The 17,974-nt window shown below is 41.3% G+C and overlaps 1 protein-coding gene across 1 annotated transcript in view; it reads right to left on the bottom strand.

The window, feature by feature from the left end:
• The window catches only part of LOC126427952 (protogenin A-like), a 438,352-nt gene that overhangs the window by 110,646 nt on the left and 309,732 nt on the right, over nucleotides 1-17,974 (bottom strand). The window lies entirely within an intron of this gene.

Below are 17,974 nucleotides of genomic sequence, written 5' to 3'. Positions count from 1 at the left end.
TGCGGGCTAGGGAATTAAAAAATCATGTACGATAGTGGGTAAACATGAAGAGACAGAATATAACGACAATGGAGAACGACTGAGTGAAACTTTGTGACCAGTTTGACCTGGAAATAACGGATATTCATAAATATACTTGGCATCGTTCTATAACAGATTATATTATCATTAGACAGACGGCCACGGAAGAATGCAAAGAATGATTCTAACAATATTAAACCAAATTGTGCTGAGAAACTTCATGATCTACACTTTAACACTGACAGCCTACGAGATAAAAATATACGAACATTCATTGGTCCTAGAATGGAATGGAAGAATCATATGAAATACAGAGGAAATATATGAATACATAAAACCCAATGTTATAAACATAGCTGCAGAGCATAAAGGGAAACAACCACAGACGTGCAGCAGAATGGTGGTAAGAGGAAATAAGAGGTGGAGCAACAATAACAACCTACAAGGAAAAGAAGAATTAAGTGATAAAAAAATAAGGATAGCAAAGATGAAGCATGGGAAAGGGCATGTGCCAATGTCAATAGCAAACTGGGATCTTGGAGAAAGAAAGAAGCGTGATCAGTATCAAAAGGTCTTCGACAAAAGGCGAAAGCTAAAACCAGTCTTCAACCGATAACATCAAAACAATGAGGAGAATATTTCTGGAAATTGTTAAATGATAATAGAGAAGAGTATCTGGAGGAAGGAATGGTGGAAGAAAGGGAACGGTAACGGGAAGGGAAGGAAATCCAAATTTTTGGAAGCGAGGTGAGTAAGGTATTAAGAACAGGGAAGAATGGTAAATCACCTGGAACAGGCAGTATCAGTCTGGAGTTCTTAAAATTCGGTGGTGAAAAAATTGTGACACTAATGACACGGTTATTCAATAAAATGTTACATGGAGATTCAGAACTCATGGAAATCAAGCTCGGGTATATTAATACTATATTTAAGAAAGGGGAATGCAAAAGCTACTAGAACTATCGAGGAATTTGTGTTACAAACACCTCAATGAGAATTTTTGGAAAAATAATTAAAAATAAGCTGAAAATACATTTTAAAATTCAGGAAGAAAAATGTGGCTTCGCAGCTGGTAGATCATACTTAAACCATATTTTCACATTAGGACAGATCTCACAAAAACTCGGGGGAAAATAAAAAAACATAGGATTAATTTTCATAATTTAAAAAAAGCGTATGATACTGTCCCGAGAAAACTTTGAAGTATTACATATGGCAAACATAAATGGTCCTTTAATTAAAATAATACAAGAAATATATAAAGATAACATATGTCACGCGAAAATTAGTAGTACACTTTCACAGAAATTTAGAAAAAGCAAGAGTGTGTTACAAGGCTGACCCATCTCACCCACATTATTTAAAATCTATATAGACATTAGTCTTGAAGACATGGTCTCGTAAATGCAATGGGATGGAACAAGAAATTAAAGATGAAGTTTATTTACATCACCTACTATTTGCTGACGATCGAGCAGTTATAGCACAAGACGTGGAGGATGCAAATTATAAATGTAGCCAGTTGGCAATGGAATACAGAAACTCTGGATTGTCAGAAAACGGAATACCTCATTAATGATCCAGATGACTCATACACAGAGGGAAAGAAAATTAAGACAGTCAATACTTTCTGTATTCGGGATCCATTTTAGAGATGGAAGGAAAATCAGAGATAGATATTTATAAAAGAATTAGCAGTGGAAGGAAGGCCACTGGTACGCTCATCTCGATCTTATGGAGAAGAACTGAAATAAACCGAACCACGAGAATCACATAAAAATCGATACGAGAGAGCTTAGTTAGGTATGGAGTGGAGACTTGGACTGCCAATCTGAAACACGTAAAAAAAAGTGCAAGCAGCAGAAATGGACTTCTGTATAAGATCAGCAAGAATTTCTAGTGAAGAGAAAATAAGAAACGACGAAATAATAAAGAGAATAAAAGTAGAAGAGAGAATACATGATGTGATGGACAAAAGAAAGTTACAATGGTACGCACACGTAAGAAGAATGAACCGAAAATGACCCTGCAATGGGAACCGGAAGGAAAGGAGAGAAGAGGACGGCCTACGACCGCCTGGCTCCAAAATGTACGATTAACAATTAGAGGACTTGGCGCAGAGCAAGAAAATATACAAGATCGGAACACCTGGAGGGACATCATGAGAAGATAAACTAAGATCTTATGTAACAGATGTAATAATTTATGAGTATTTATGTTGGAGAAACAATTTTGTATACAGGAAATTCCCGATAAATATATAAAAAATATATATTACTAGCTACTCTCCAATTTCACACCTGCTAACTCCCCTACACCAAAACAAATTACAGACTGGAAAACCAGTTATACAACGGAAACAAAGATCGTCGCAAAGCATATCTTCCAACAGGGCTGCCAACTTGAAAAGCGGTTGTCTAGTAGAGCTTGTCGAACAGGGATCTAATGTCAACACTGACATATGAAAGCAGCGGTAAATATGGGTATGGAAACACACCAATATATTTTTAAGTTGATTTTTAAACCTCTTGACGTCCAATTCTTTTAACCACCGTTTTGTTCAAAAAACTCTAAATATGGATTTCAAGATGAGAAACAAAACATCGATTTATTGAAGCCGATTCACTGGCAAGTTACCTTAAAGCCCCGTAGAAGGAGTTAGTTGCTCTGTCCAAAATTAGGTGTGTACATGACTGAAGTCCTACAATCTCTAAATCTTATCTGAATTCAGAAAGCAAACAATATTATTAATCTACAGGATACTGTGAGCGGAGTTATTGTACAGGTTTTTTTAATTAAAAAATAATTATATGGCGGGCGTGTGAAACGAAGATGTAGTTTTGTCGTGTGCTTTTGCTCACGGTTTTGGCAATAAATAATGAATAAATTAAAATAAAAAATAGTCTATTACTATTTGTGGAAATGCCTTAGGAGTAATTCAGCCAAATTTTAGAACGATTCCCTATCGAACGGTTCCGTGAGCTTGAAACACACTGTATCTCAAACTGACGAATGGGTTGCGGGCAAGTTAAGAAAGGTATCTTTCTGAGATTTGGATGAATTACTCCTCAGGCATGACCACAAATAGTAACAGCCAACTTTTTATTTTTATTTATTAGTTAATAGCAAATAACGTGAGTAAAACATACGACAAACTACATCTTTGTTTCTAACGTTTGCCATATTATCATTTTTTAAATTTGAAAAAAAAACTGTTCTATCGCTCCGCCAGTAATATTCTATAGATTAAGAAAAATAATTTTTTTTTTGTTTGCTCTCAGATAAGATTTGCAGATGGAGAACTTCCGTTATGGACACAGCGTGTTTTGGACGGAGGAACTTTAGCTCCTCTGATTGAGGGGAGGGATGGCCTAATCCTGACAGATTTTTTTAAACAATCTTAAAATGTCGTTCAAGAACCAATAAATAATGTGCAAAAAGATTTACGTTGATTCCTTCATTAATTTTAATTAAAAAATATTAAAAAATCGGTTATTTTATATGCTGACTGAGGAAAGCGGACCCTTAAAGGACTTGATACAGTTATCTAGGTTCAAAAATGCAATTTCCAAAATCTGTACGAAATAGTTTGGTTGCAAAGTTATAGAGAAATATATACGACGGTTGTTCAAGAAAATATATTTTTTTTTAAAGTTCGTAATTTCTCGCGCCAGAGTTAAATCGTACGATGTTTTTTTTAGCTTAGTGTGTAACACGCACGCCTGCTTCCTGTTTCCCGCCTGTTATGAGGTAGGCAAGCTGACATGTTTAGTACCACCTACCGCAACAATGCAGGTAATGCGCGATGAACAGTATGCGGCTTCCAAATTCTGCTTTCGTCTGAACAGACCTTGAGCTGTGGCCTATGCAATGTTACAGGAGGCCTAGGGAGAGTCCGTTCGTCCCTACAGCATGGCTATAACATGAGTTAAACTGTTTAATCCTCGCAGGAGGAGGGGGTACTTTATGCCCACCTTTTGAAAATATTATAACCTAGTCAGGTACTTTTTATTATAAAATTTTGAAAAAAAATGTTTATTGTTTTTAATTAAGTTTTCAACCGAATTCTACAAAGTCTTAAATTTTTCAGTTTTACTTAGTCGAAAATTTAAGCCCTAGTAGTAAATGTGTCGTTGCACAATGAACGTCATGTACAATATGTTCAGGACCAACTTTTAAATCACTGTCTCTCTAAAAAATATGTTGTGAGTAAAAGTCAACAACTATTAACGAAGTTGGCTTTTTTGTTTTTGTTTTCTGTGGTCGTCATAAAGTAACTCCCCGCTAATACACGTTACTGAAAGTGCGTTGGTATTGCTAACTAAAAGCGGGCTAAATGGTATTTTTGGTGTTTTCAGGCCCTGCTCCCTACTTACTTAGATCAACGACAACTTTTTTTTAAAAGAGGGTAGACATTCAATTTAAAAGGACGGTTTACCCGGAAGTACATTTACTGCTCTTACGGAAGATAACATCAACGCCGCTGCTGTCATCGCAAGAGAGGATACACGAATAAACTTGAATGAAAACTTTGTGCCGCCCACAATTAGGTGACACAAAATTTACACGAGACGTGTTTGTGCACGTTGGATTCCAAGACTGCCGATTCCTGAACAGAAGGACATTCGGGTGGAGGTCTGCATACAGTTGAAGCAGATTTTTGAAAAAGATCCGGACTTTCTTTCACAGGTAATCACTGCTGATAAAACGTGGCTACACAGTTCTGATCCTGAAAGCAAACAGCAAAACTCAATGTTGTAATATTATTGGATTTCAGCTACTTTGCATGTGATATAGTTGTCATTAAAGAAAAGTACAGCCAACGAGCTGTAGCTCGTAAAAATGCTAAGCATCACAGCACCAGAGTAAACAGACGAAATACTTTCTTTTTTAATGTGCTCCCATACCAAGACGCGCGTCCAGCGTTTAAATACTCTAAATAAACACGATGACCCGCTGGGCGCAGATATTTAAAATCGTTGCCGCAGCGCTTGATAGGAAGAAGCTGCAAAACAGAAAAAGAACAATCTATCTTTTGTTAAGGAATATTCTAGAGACTTCATTACCCCTTGTAGTTTTGGTGCTTACGCCCACGCAAGGACATTTAGTTTTAAGAAGGAACGGACTGACAAAGCAGCGATTATTGGACTGCGCCATTTACAAAAGAAATATCAGATGTAAGTCATGCATTTATTGTGTATTTGTCAATGTGTAGAAGTTTAAAGCCAATTTGTCAAAATATATTAATATTTTACGAAGCAGTAATTTTCTTCTTATTCTTTTCTTTCACTAACCAAAAATGATATTCAAATTGTATATGAGCTTTGTTACAGGTTCGCTCTTTATCGCGGTGTCTCGATTGTATTTGGGAGACCACTAATGTGTTCAACTTCCGATCTGTTAATCTTTCTCATACGAAATTCCACTAATTTGCTTTCATTTCCATTTTTATATTCAAATAGGTCCCTTAGGTATTTTCATCGAAGATTCTGATTGCTTGAAAGCAATCCTGGTCAAAAGGTCAATCATTCGCGTAATCAATCCGTACGTCTTCGCGTAATCAATCCGTACATCTCCTGAACACAATCGAGAACCGACGCATCGGTGATCAATTAATAATCTCTCTCTCTTTTAAAGTCGTACTAAAAAACGGTCACACAGAATACCCGTAAATACGCAATCTAGAGTTAGGTTGCATTGTGTCAGTGAATATTACCAACCAACAACTACAGCATCACTATTATTAATAAGCAAGTTCCGAACGCCAGAATGTGCAAAACTCCTTCATCACAATCCCCCCTCCCCCCCCCCCCCCAAAAAAATGGTTTCTCTTGCTGGTAAAGTTATGGTCATCTCATTTTTTTATATTGATGGAATAGTTTATCAGCATGTTGTACCTACAAACGCATCAATAACTGAACAATACTACAAGGATTTCATGAATGCGTTGGCAGCCCGTATCAGGTACGAAAGACCACGTATCCGTGAAACGAACTGGATGCTGCACCGCGATAATGCACGGCCGCATATTGCAAATATTTTTGCCGAATATCTTGCAAAAGTCAATGTGAAGTGCATCCCTCACACTCCCTATCGACGGGGATTTAGCCGCGTGTGGCTTTTTTCTATTCCAAACCTTCTTGGGAGCCATTTTCCGTCATTTCGCAGAATGGCAGAAACGCTGTGACAAGTGCATCACATCCAGAGGAGGCTATTTTGAGAAGGACCATCAAAATAATGATGATGGGTGAAGGTGTGTTCTTAAAAAATAAATAAAATAAAAATAAAATGTAAAAAATAAAAAATTCGCGTGATGGTGCATGTGTGACATTAACACGTGCGTGAATAAAATGGCAAAGAGTTCCTCTACAGGTGTGTCCACACTACTCGTGTGGCTCGTGTACTTGTGAAACTTTAAAAGCGAGCCTTACGAGTAATGTGGGCGGAGGTAGGCTCCGAGGGCTGGCGAGCCGCCCGAGCATATGGCTAGTCTGGCTCCGGCCGTTGTCGGTACGTCAAAGGGATGCGTGGCGAGCTGCGCGAGTGGTGCGGACGGCAACAAGCGCTGACCAGTTGGCTCGCTACACTCGTACAGCTTGGTCTTGGCGTTATTCTTTTTCCGTGTTGTGGACATCGACTTTTCTTTTAAAATGGAGTGGACCGACGATTTTGCCACTAAACTGGTAAATAATTATGAACAATATCCTGTGCTGTGAGATGCAACAAACTCCCAATATAAAATAAAATTAAAAAAAATTGAAGCGTGGGATTCCATCACCACACAACTTCGGGTGGATGTGGCTGAACTAAAAAATAAAAAAAGACCAGCTTATTAACCACTTACAGGAAAGTTCGCCAGAACAAAAATGATACTGGGCAGTCTGGCGCTGTGGTTGAGGAAGTGAACGCTCCAAATTGGTTCGCTTTCAAAGCGTTTGAATTTCTGCACTGCAAATATCAGCTGCGGAAGACAATCAACACAGACGTAAGTAAAAAATATTTATTTTTGGAAATGTATAAAAAACCTATTAACAAACTTATTGGGGTTCGGTCCCTCCTGGGCTCTGTCTCCACAGCTACTTAACTTTTTTTTTTTCAGCTTACATTTCGGTCCCTGCTCAATTGTTATTTTTAAATTTTTTGGAGTTATTCCCTTATGTATATTAATCATCTCATATCTTAATAATATTTTTTTCTTATTTATTTTACCTTACTACCAATTCTATTAGGAATATACCTAGTAACTGCTTATAGTTTTCAAATTTAAAAATTAAAAAAGTTCTTATTGCCACGTGTTTGTGGCAAAATGGGCTCTGAATGTCACAGAGGGTAAAGGAGTAACAGGACTGGAATACATACTGCGGCGACGCTGGGTACTCAGCTAGTAATAAATAAATAGTAATGAGTAACATTTATTTTTCTAACACAATATATTTAATCACATGTACATTTATGTATACTTTATTTGTATATTGTGTTATTTGGGGAAATAAAAATAATAAAATAGGAATTAATGAAGGTAAACTTTCACATACAGGGTGTTTCAAAAATGACCGGTATATTTGAAACGGCAATAAAAACTAAACGAGCAGCGATAGAAATACACCGTTTGTTGCAATATGCTTGGGACAACAGTACATTTTCAGGCGGACAAACTTTCGAAATTACAGTAGTTACAATTTTCAACAACAGATGGCGCTGCGGTCTGGGAAACTCTATAGTACGATATTTTCCACATATCCACCATGCGTAGCAATAATATGGCGTAGTCTCTGAATGAAATTACCCGAAACCTTTGACAACGTGTCTGGCGGAATGGCTTCACATGCAGATGAGATGTACTGCCTCAGCTGTTCAATTGTTTCTGGATTCTGGCGGTACACCTGGTCTTTCAAGTGTCCCCACAGAAAGAAGTCACAGGGGTTCATGTCTGGCGAATAGGGAGGCCAATCCACGCCGCCTCCTGTATGTTTCGGATAGCCCAAAGCAATCACACGATCATCGAAATTTTCATTCAGGAAATTAAAGACGTCGGCCGTGCGATGTGGCCGGGCACCATCTTGCATAAACCACGAGGTGTTCGCAGTGTCGTCTAAGGCAGTTTGTATCGCCACAAATTCACGAATAATGTCCAGATAGCGAGATGCAGTAATCGTTTCGGATCTGAAAAATGGGCCAATGATTCCTTTGGAAGAAATGGCGGCCCAGACCAGTACTTTTTGAGGATGCAGGGACGATGGGACTGCAACATGGGGCTTTTCGGTTCCCCATATGCGCCAGTTCTGTTTATTGACGAAGCCGTGCAGGTAAAAATAAGCTTCGTCAGTTAACCAAATGCTGCCCACATGCATATCGCCGTCATCAATCCTGTGCACTATATCGTTAGCGAATGTCTCTCGTGCAACAATGGTAGCGGCGCTGAGGGGCTGCCGCGTTTGAATTTTGTATGGATAGAGGTGTAAACTCTGGCGCATGAGACGATACATGGACATTGGCGTCATTTGGACCGCAGCTGCAACATGGCGAACGGAAACCCGAGGCCGCTGTTGGATCACCTGCTGCACTAGCTGCGCGTTGCCCTCTGTGGTTGCCATACGCGGTCGCCCTACCTTTCCAGCACGTTCATCCGTCACGTTCCCAGTCCGTTGAAATTTTTCAAACACATCCTTTATTGTATCGCTTTTCGGTCCTTTGGTTACATTAAACCTCCGTTGAAAACTTCGTCTTGTTGCAACAACACTGTGTTCTAGGTGGTGGAATTCCAACACCAGAAAAATCCTCTGTTCTAAGGAATAAACCATGTTGTCTACAGCACACTTGCACGTTGTGAACAGCACACGCATACAGCAGAAAGACGACGTACAGAATGGCGCACCCACAGACTGCGTTGTCTTCTATATCTTTCACATCACTTGCAGCGCCATCTGTTGTTGAAAATTGTAACTACTGTAATTTCGAAAGTTTGTCCGCCTGAAAATGTACTGTTGTCCCAAGCATATTGCAACAAACGGTGTATTTCTATCGCTGCTCGTTTAGTTTTTATTGCCGTTTCAAATATACCGGTCATTTTTGAAACACCCTGTATATAGGTAGCTGAAATGTGTGCAGTCACTAGTACGTACATAGCTAGTAGCTGAAAAATATTCTTTACTATGTTATTGGTAATCATCTTGGATCAAATGGCTCTGAGCACTATGGGACTTAAATTCTGAGGTCATCGGTCCCCTAGAACTTAGAACTACTTAAACCTAACCAACCTAAGGACACCACACACATCCATGCCCGAGGTGACAGTAGCGGTCACGCGATTCCAGACTGAAGCGCCTAGAACCGCTCGGCCACACCGGCCGGCGGTAGTCATCTTGCCATGGCGAATTTCCCTCTTCGGAAATGAAATAAGCAGCGAATTCATGTTTAATGTCTTGGGCAGTCTGCGTTGAACGCCGTGGACTGTTCGGTAATCGTGTAAACGTTGTAGCAGGAGTGATTTCATTTCTCCAAGTTCCTGGCTTTAAATGCCTCTCCTCATGATCCACTGCTCCTACAGGGGTATAAATTTGTCTGGAAGCAGAACTTTTTCGCAAGAAATTATGGAGGTATATACTAGTAATACTTTGCGCTTTCTCAGGCTGTAGTAATACAGGTTTTCTTAGTATCCGGAATACGGAAGAAAGTATTTCGAACGCATTTTCCAGAATCCGCCGTGGTCTTGAAAGCCTGTAGTTAAAAATTCTTTTCATTTCCCTCTGAGGTTGGCCGTCCGCTGGTGGCCGAGCGGTTCTAGGCGCTATAGTCTGGAACCGCGCGACCGCTACGGTCGCAGGTTCGAATCCTGCCTCGGGCATGGATGTGTGTGATGTCTTTGGGTTAGTAAGGTTTAAGTAGTTCTAAGTTCTAGGGGACTGATGACCTGAGATGTTAAGTGCCATAGTGCTCAGAGCCATTTGAACCATTTTGAACCCTCTGAGGATGTAGCCCAATATACGTCTTCATGATATGACTGTTCAGGGGAAACGCGTCGTCTGCGACAATAACATAGGGTACTTTTTCCTGTCTATTTGGGAAGATACGATCGTCCGGAAAAACGATGATATCATTACTCATATTCTTAAAAAAGGATGTATTTCGAAAAACACCACCGTCTAAATTTCGATCTTGGCAGCCGACATCAGCATACATCATCCACCACCTGCGTTTTCTTGGGTCTTTCTAGCATCTTCTTCTATCTTCTTACTCAGCTAAAAGGCGGATTACACGGAAGCTGGCACTTACTGTAACCACTTCGTCCATTTTTTAAATTAGGGAAGTGGCACTGGCCAGGACTGCGAGTACGGCGCGGATCCTCACGAGCCAAAGCCTGGCAAGCAACTGGAGTAATGTGGACGAAGACAGTTGCAGCACGTGGACAAGTCAGACAAGTCTCCTGACAGACGAGTATGGCGAGCACGAGTAGTGTGGACGCACCTTTAGAGCGCCACGGTTTGGCAAGACTCTTGATGTCACTGCGGCATCTTTGTTGAGCACCTTCCACGTGTTACCTGCCAGAAACTTCGACGCAGGTTCAGCCTCGCGGCCGCTCTAGGTGGGCAATTGTCGCAGGATTGCCTAACCCTCAGGCGCTACAGCAGCTGCGAGGCGGTCTTCGTGTCGAATCCAAAAAACAACTGTCGATTGCGACGGCAAAATGGGTGGGAAACAACGTCCCAAGGGAGGAGGTTGTTTCACAGACGTCCTTTGTGACATCTCCTGAGGCCTTTTCGTATCTATTCTGAGCGGCGGTGTATCTGAAATGTTTCCCTCCGCCACCCATAAGAAAACCGCGTAATTTGCACTCCGAGCGTCGCGGTTCTGACCTCCACCACAGAGACGGCCAAAGAAGGCGTGAAACGTGAGTAAAGGCGGGTGTGACGACGTCCTCATCGTGTGGCACGTTTACGGTGGCGTCGGGCCGAATTGCCCTCACAGCACGCTCAAACTTCCTTTCTTTGTTAAGTGTCGAAACCTTGCCGTTTGAAGCCTCGACGAGTATAACGGTGACGTCGTCGAGCACCACGCTTTTGCACAGTTACAGAGGAAGACTGTAGGCACCATCGTGCCAAATTTCAAATTTATGCGTCGCTCTGGCAAACAAGATCAGTTTCGATTCCATAGACATATTGGAACACTACTGACCCTACGACTTATCTTGGAAAATAGATTAAGGAAAGGCAAACCTACGTTTCTAGCATTTGTAGACTTCGAGAAAGCTTCTGACAATGTTGACTGGAATACTCTCTTTCAAATTCTGAAGGTGGCAGGGGTAAAGTACAGGGAGCAAAAGGCTATTTACAATTTGTACAGAAACCAGATGGCAGTTGTAAGAGGGGCATGAAAGGGAAGCAGTGGTTAGGAAGGGAGTGAGTCAGGGTTGTAGCCTCTCCCCGATGTTAGTCAATCTGTATATTGAGCAAGCAGTAAAGGAAACAAAAGAAAAATTCGGAGTAGGAATTAAAATCCATGCAGAAGAAATAAAAACTTTAAGGTTCGCCGATGACATTGTAATTCTGTCAGAAACGGCAAAGGACTTGGAAGAGCAGTTGAATGGAATGGACAGTGTCTTGAAAGGAGGGTATAAGATGAACATCAACAAAAGCAAAACAAGGATAATGGAATGTAGTCGAATTAAGTCGGGTGATGCTGAGGGAATTAGATTACTACTTAAAGTAGTAAAGGAGTTTTGCTATTTGGGGAGCAAAATAACTGATGATGGTCGAAGTAGAGAAGATATAAAATGTAGGCTGGCAATGGCAAGGAAAACGTTTCTGAAGAAGAGAAATTCGTTAACATCGGGTATAGATTTGTCAGGAAGTCGTTTCTGAAAGTATTTGTATGGAGGGTAGCCATGTATGGAAGTGAAACATGGACGATAAATAGCTTGGACAAGAAGAGAATAGAAGCTTTCGAAATGTGGTGCTACAGAACAATGCTGAAGATTAGATGGGTAGATCACATAACTAATGAGGAGGTATTAAATAGAATTGGGGAGAATTTTGTGGCATAACTTGAAGAAGAGATCGGTTGGTAGGGTATGTTCTGAGGCATCAAGGGATCGCCAATGTAGTACTGGAGGGCAGCGTGGAGGGTAAAAATCGTAGAGGGAGACCAATAGATGAATACACTAAGCAGATACAGAAGGATGTAGGTTGCGCTAGGTACTGGGAGATGAAGAAGCTTGCACAGGATAGAGTAGCATGGAGAGCTGCATCGTACCAGTCTCTGGACTGAAAGCCGGCCGAAGTGGCCGTGCGGTTAAAGGCGCTGCAGTCTGGAACCGCAAGCCCGCTACGGTCGCAGGTTCGAATCGTGCCTCGGGCATGGATGTTTGTGATGTCCTTAGGTTAGTTAGGTTTAACTAGTTCTAAGTTCTAGGGGACTAATGACCTCAGCAGTTGAGTCCCACAGTGCTCAGAGCCATTTGAACCATTTCTGGACTAAAAACAACAACAAGGCAAGCAATTATAAGATTTAGAAAAAGTGATCCTGTAATTGTGTTGCGCAAAGTAAATTTAATTTTTAAGGAAATAAAATGTGGGTGAGTGGATTCTTGCAAAATGATAATGACATGGGATATACGTAAGAAGACTGGCATTTTGGAATAAGAATAGTGCAAATACGGATTTGTGATGCTGTGATCACTTTTATGATGGAATGGATGGCAGATTAATACTTGTATGAGAACGGAGTCTTTCACGACGGCACTGTTGTTCAGATCATTCTCAGACTTCCTGCCGCGTCAGTTTAGCGCAAAAGTCTGAGCTTTCTACGATTACCTCCATTGTCTTCGTCATGTTCAACTGACGAAGAAGACTGATGTAACGTCAAACTCTAAAGATTTTACCCTGAATTATCGTGCCAAGAAGCCCGAGAATGTTTTACACAGATTCAAAGTTACTGAGAGCTTTAAAATACCTGTGGTGCAAAATACGATAAAATATCTGAAGAATGAAGACACGCGGAGAACGAACTCTTCTAAAAAGGCAGAATGTTGCACCAAGGATGCAAGGAAAGCAGGAAAGGGGCTGAGACTACAAAATGAAGCAAGGAAGGAAAAATAGGGCACTTTTAGTTCACAAAGAGTCATTCTAAAAAAAGTGAGACACTTTTTCTAACTAGTATGCTGATTTTGTCAGTTCGTATACTGACAAAGGTTTCTCTGGTAACATTTTGTCTAACGCACGCGTGCATCGTATAAATTTTCTGTGAACACTCGACTTTTGATAGTCTACAAACTACACTAGATGTTAGACCTGAGTTTCTCCTGGCGTATAGAACTTTCAAATAACTTCCGGGAATTCAGCCAGGTAACACTTTCAGCGACCGCCGATATTTCAGCGGGAGTACACAGGGCACATGTCGCTTCTGACGCTGAGACTTTGCCAGCGGAGTTGTCCCATCTTGAAGTTATATTTCGTCAAAATGGTTATAGTGATGGATTGAAAGCGCGTTGCGCTATCGACCAACTGTACATCGGGTGATTGATGATAATTCTGAGTCGACACCTAAGTCTACTGCCTTTTTGCCTTACGTAGGAAACACTTCCAACAAGATCGCTTGTATTTTGCGGAAATACGATGTGAATTGTGTTTTCCGACCTCCATCTATAATTAGAGCGCTTTCGAGTTCTGTTAAGGATCATCTTGGTCCGCGTAAGACAGGTGTATATCGCATTCCTTGTAGCTGCGGCATGGCATATATTGGTCAAACTATCAGGACCGTCTAGGGCCGATGTACTGAGCGTAAACGGCACACACGATTCAGCAGCCAAGTAGATCTGCTATTGCCGAACATTGCTTGGATACTGGTCACCCCATGTTATATAATAACACCGAGATATTGGCATGCACGTCCAGCTATTGGGACAGTTGAAATTAAATTAGCGAGCAACCTCGTTAACAGGGATGGAGATTTCTGTTTAAACTCTGTTTGGAATCCGACTCCCTCCCTTGTCAAAAAACAGAGCGAGAGGGTCAATGCTACCTCACCTGCGAGTTCGTAGTCTCACTATCGATGGCTCTGACTTTGGCCATGTTTGGTGGCACTGGTGTTCAGTGTGCGTGTTATCTTTCCTGCATCAGTCCGAGAACCGAGGTTTTAAATTTGCATGTAGCCTGTCAGTTGCAGTTTGCCTTGAAAATGGCGGGGTGTTCTCGCGCCGAAATATCGGCGGTCGCTCAGGGTGTTACATGGCTGAAATCCCGGAAGTTATTTGAAAATACACTAGATGCTACTAAGTGGCATAAATTTCGATCTGATGCGTCTTCCCGTTCCTAAGAAAAGGGTTTTTAACAGTCGGACATACAGACAGAAATTGAACGAGGTCATCCTATAAGGGTTCCTTTTTTAACGACTGACATGTGGAATCCCAAAAATCATATGAAATCAGTGGAAGGAGTCACTCTCCAGTTCCAATATGCTACCAGCAGTCTAGTTAAGCACAATGATTGTGAGTACGGAGACACAAAGACAGGGCAACAACGGTCGAGCAACTGCCTCATAAGCCACACATTTCTGCAGCGAATGCTAAGCGACACTTGATGGGGCGTAAACAGCGGCGCCACTGGGAAGTAGATGACTGGAAACGAGTGATTTGGAGGGATGGGTCACATTATACCCTCCGCCAATCCTGTGGAGCGATTTGGGTTAGGGTTTTGGCGAATGTGTTGTGTCAAAGTAATTAAATGGAAATGAAATTAAATGAGCGTATGGCATCGTTGGCGGGGAAGCCTCATCCGCCGAAGTTCGACCGCCAAGTGCAAGTCTTATTTCAGTCGACGCCACATTGGGCGACTTGCGCTGGTGATGAGGATGAAACGATCATGAGGACACCACAACACCCAGCCCCCGATCGGAGAAAAGTGAGGTGCTCGTGTTATGGCACGCGTTTTTTATACGCGGTTAGGGTGTGGTCCTTTACTGAGCTTAAGAAAATGATAAATGCGTATTTTGCAGCATCGTGTACTACGTTGAGTAGAGGAACAGTTCCGAAATGATGGCTGTATCAGCATGCCAACATTCCCTGTCGTAAAGCAGCATCTGTGAGGCAATGATTTGTAGACAGTAACATCCATGAAATGGACTGACCTGTCACAGTCTCGACCTCAATCGAATGGATCACCTTTAGAATGAGTTAGACCGTCGACTTCGTTCCAGACTGCAGCGTCCAACCCTCTCTGGTTTACGCATTTGACAAAGAATGCGCTGCCTTTCTTCCACCAACATTCAGACACCTCTTTGCAAGTGTCCTCAGCAGTGCCGAAGCCGTCATTAAGGAGAGGTTTACTATCTTTGGCCCGAAAAAAAGCATGTTCTTTGAGAATACTTTTCTCGGGATGTGTTATAGATATCAATGTCAAATTCAGTCAAAATGTTTATTGATATTTCCTCTACAAACTGGAAAGGCGGAAGTGCCGTCGGAACGAAACAAAATTTCGATGTAGACCTCCACGCGCGGTATGTCACAGGTCAGCCGGCTCGTCTGAAATCAAAATTGAGTTGACGTTATCGAAGTATATAAGATTCTTTAGGAGTTGTACTTCGCTTAAGTTATTTGGACCATAGGAAACAAAATGGCGGCCATTTGAAAAAAAAACAGTGGGTTTTTCATCGATTTTTCGACTTCGTCGGCCACGTAAAAATATTTATAGTTGATGGATCGGAATAAAAGTGGTACAACTCCTAGACAATTTAGTTAGCTTCGTCGGAAACAAAGAATCATGCCAACCGGTTCAGTAGATTTGAAGTTACCATACCGCGTGATAAAGAAAAGTCATTTCGAGCAAAACGGGTTTGAAGCTTTGACTACATATAAATGCAATATTATGCAACGTAAGTTTAATCTGCTATTCTGGGTCCATAAACTAGTCCTTCCTTAACCTCATAGAGGGCATTCTGCTCGATCTGGGCCACCCTGCGCTGCTCCAGAGCCGCTCGTACGGCCGGTGACAAGCGGTTTTCGGCCGCTTGAATCCGGCGGTCGTCCGAATGCTTGGCGAACTGCGTCCCAGGGTGACGTCCATCGTTGTCATGGTCTTCAGAATTGCTGAATACCCTTCGTTGAAGCTGCTCACTGCCAGGAAAGTCGCAATCTCCACAGTCTTCGCACCAGAATGCAAATGCTTGGGGGCTAACTTCCAAACACACGCGTTCAAACTTTCATCTGAATTTTGTGTGTTTCCTCCCAAGCACCGATACAATAACTCGACCTCCGAAAGAAAAAAGCTGGTGCGTGAAAAAGGCCGATTTCGGGCAGGTGCATTTTTTTTTGTTCAACCGCGAATAACAAACATTTCCGTTCCGCATTCGGAAAAACCGTTTGAGGGGTGAATTCTAAACACTTTTATGCATCAAAAAATGCAATTTTTTAAAAATCGATTTTTTGAACCAAAAGATAGTAAACCTCCCCTTAAGGCGAAGGGCGGATATGCCCGACGTTAGTGTCCACTAATAGGCGTTATGTTTAGTAGCTAGTTTGATTTTTCTTTTAGTTTTCTAATTTTTTTATTACACGCTTTTTTCCGTTTTAAACAGATCTATTGATGATGGCCTTGCTAAGAAATGCAAACCAGTTATGATACCATGTGAGTTGAAAAAACGGAAAAAGTCCCTGAACAAAGTTCACATTGGAGGTTCAAAGAATGATGTTGGTGTCATCTGGCTTGCATTTGCTGATCAACTGGCGATCCTGCGAAGAAACGCAGAGAGAGGCGGGGAACAGATAAATATGTTCGAGATAACGGTGAAGTGACTGATGACAGTGCCACTAAAGCAGAATCATTAAAGACGGTTTTCCGAAACTCCTTCACGAAAGAAGACGAAGTAAATATTCCTGAATTTCAATCAAGAACAACTGCCAAGATGAAAAACATAGAAGTAGATATCCTCGGAGTAACAAAGCAGCTTAAATCACTTAGTAAAGGCAAGACCTCCGGTACAGACTGTATACAAGTCAGGTTCCTCTTGGAGTGTGCTGATAAAATAGCTCCATATTTAGCAATTGTATACAACCACTCGCTCACAAAAAGATCGGTTCCTAAAGACTGCAAAATTGCTGAAGTCACACCAATACCCAAAAAGGGAAGTAAGAGTAATCCGCTGAATACAGGCCCATATCACTAACGTCGATATGCGGTAGGGTTTTGCAACATATACTGCATTCGAACATTACGATGTACCTCGAAGAAAACGATTTACTGACACACAGTCAGCACGGATTCAGAAAATATCGTTCTTGTGAAACATAACTACTTCTTCATACTCATGAAGTAATAAGTGCTATCGACAGGGGATGTCAAATTCATTCCATATTTTTAGATTTCCAGAAGGCTTTCGACACCGTTCCTCACAAGCGTCTTCTAACCAAACTGCGTGCCTACGGAGTATCGCCTCAGTTGTGCGACTAGATTCGTGATTTCCTGTCAGAAAGGTCACAGTTCGTAGTAATAGACGGAAAGTCATCGAGTAAAACAGAAGTAATATCCGGCGTTCCCCAGGGAAGTGTTATAGGCCCTCCTGATCTATATTAACGACACAGAAGACAATCTGAGTAGCCGTCTTAGATTGTTTGCAGATGATGCTGTCATTTACGGTCTTGTAAAGTCATCAGATGATCAAAACGACTTGCAAAATGATTTAGATATCTGTATGGTGCTAAAAATGGCAATTGACCCTGAATAAAGAAAAGTGTGAAGTTATTCACATGAGTACTAAAAGAAATCAGCTAAATTTCGATTACGCGATAAGTCACTCAAAATTGAAGGCTGTAAATTCAACTAAATACTTAGGGATTACAATTACAAATAACCTAAATTGGAATGATCACATAGATAATATTGTGGGTAGAGCAAACCAACGACTGCGATTCATTGGCAGAACACTTAGAAGGTGCAACAGGTCTACTCAAGAGACTGCTTACACC

Source organism: Schistocerca serialis, chromosome 12, assembly GCF_023864345.2.
Source record: "Schistocerca serialis cubense isolate TAMUIC-IGC-003099 chromosome 12, iqSchSeri2.2, whole genome shotgun sequence".
NCBI lineage: Eukaryota > Metazoa > Arthropoda > Insecta > Orthoptera > Acrididae > Schistocerca > Schistocerca serialis.
The sequence above is the reverse complement of the archived record's forward strand: the minus strand, read 5'-3'. Positions and strand labels throughout refer to the sequence as shown.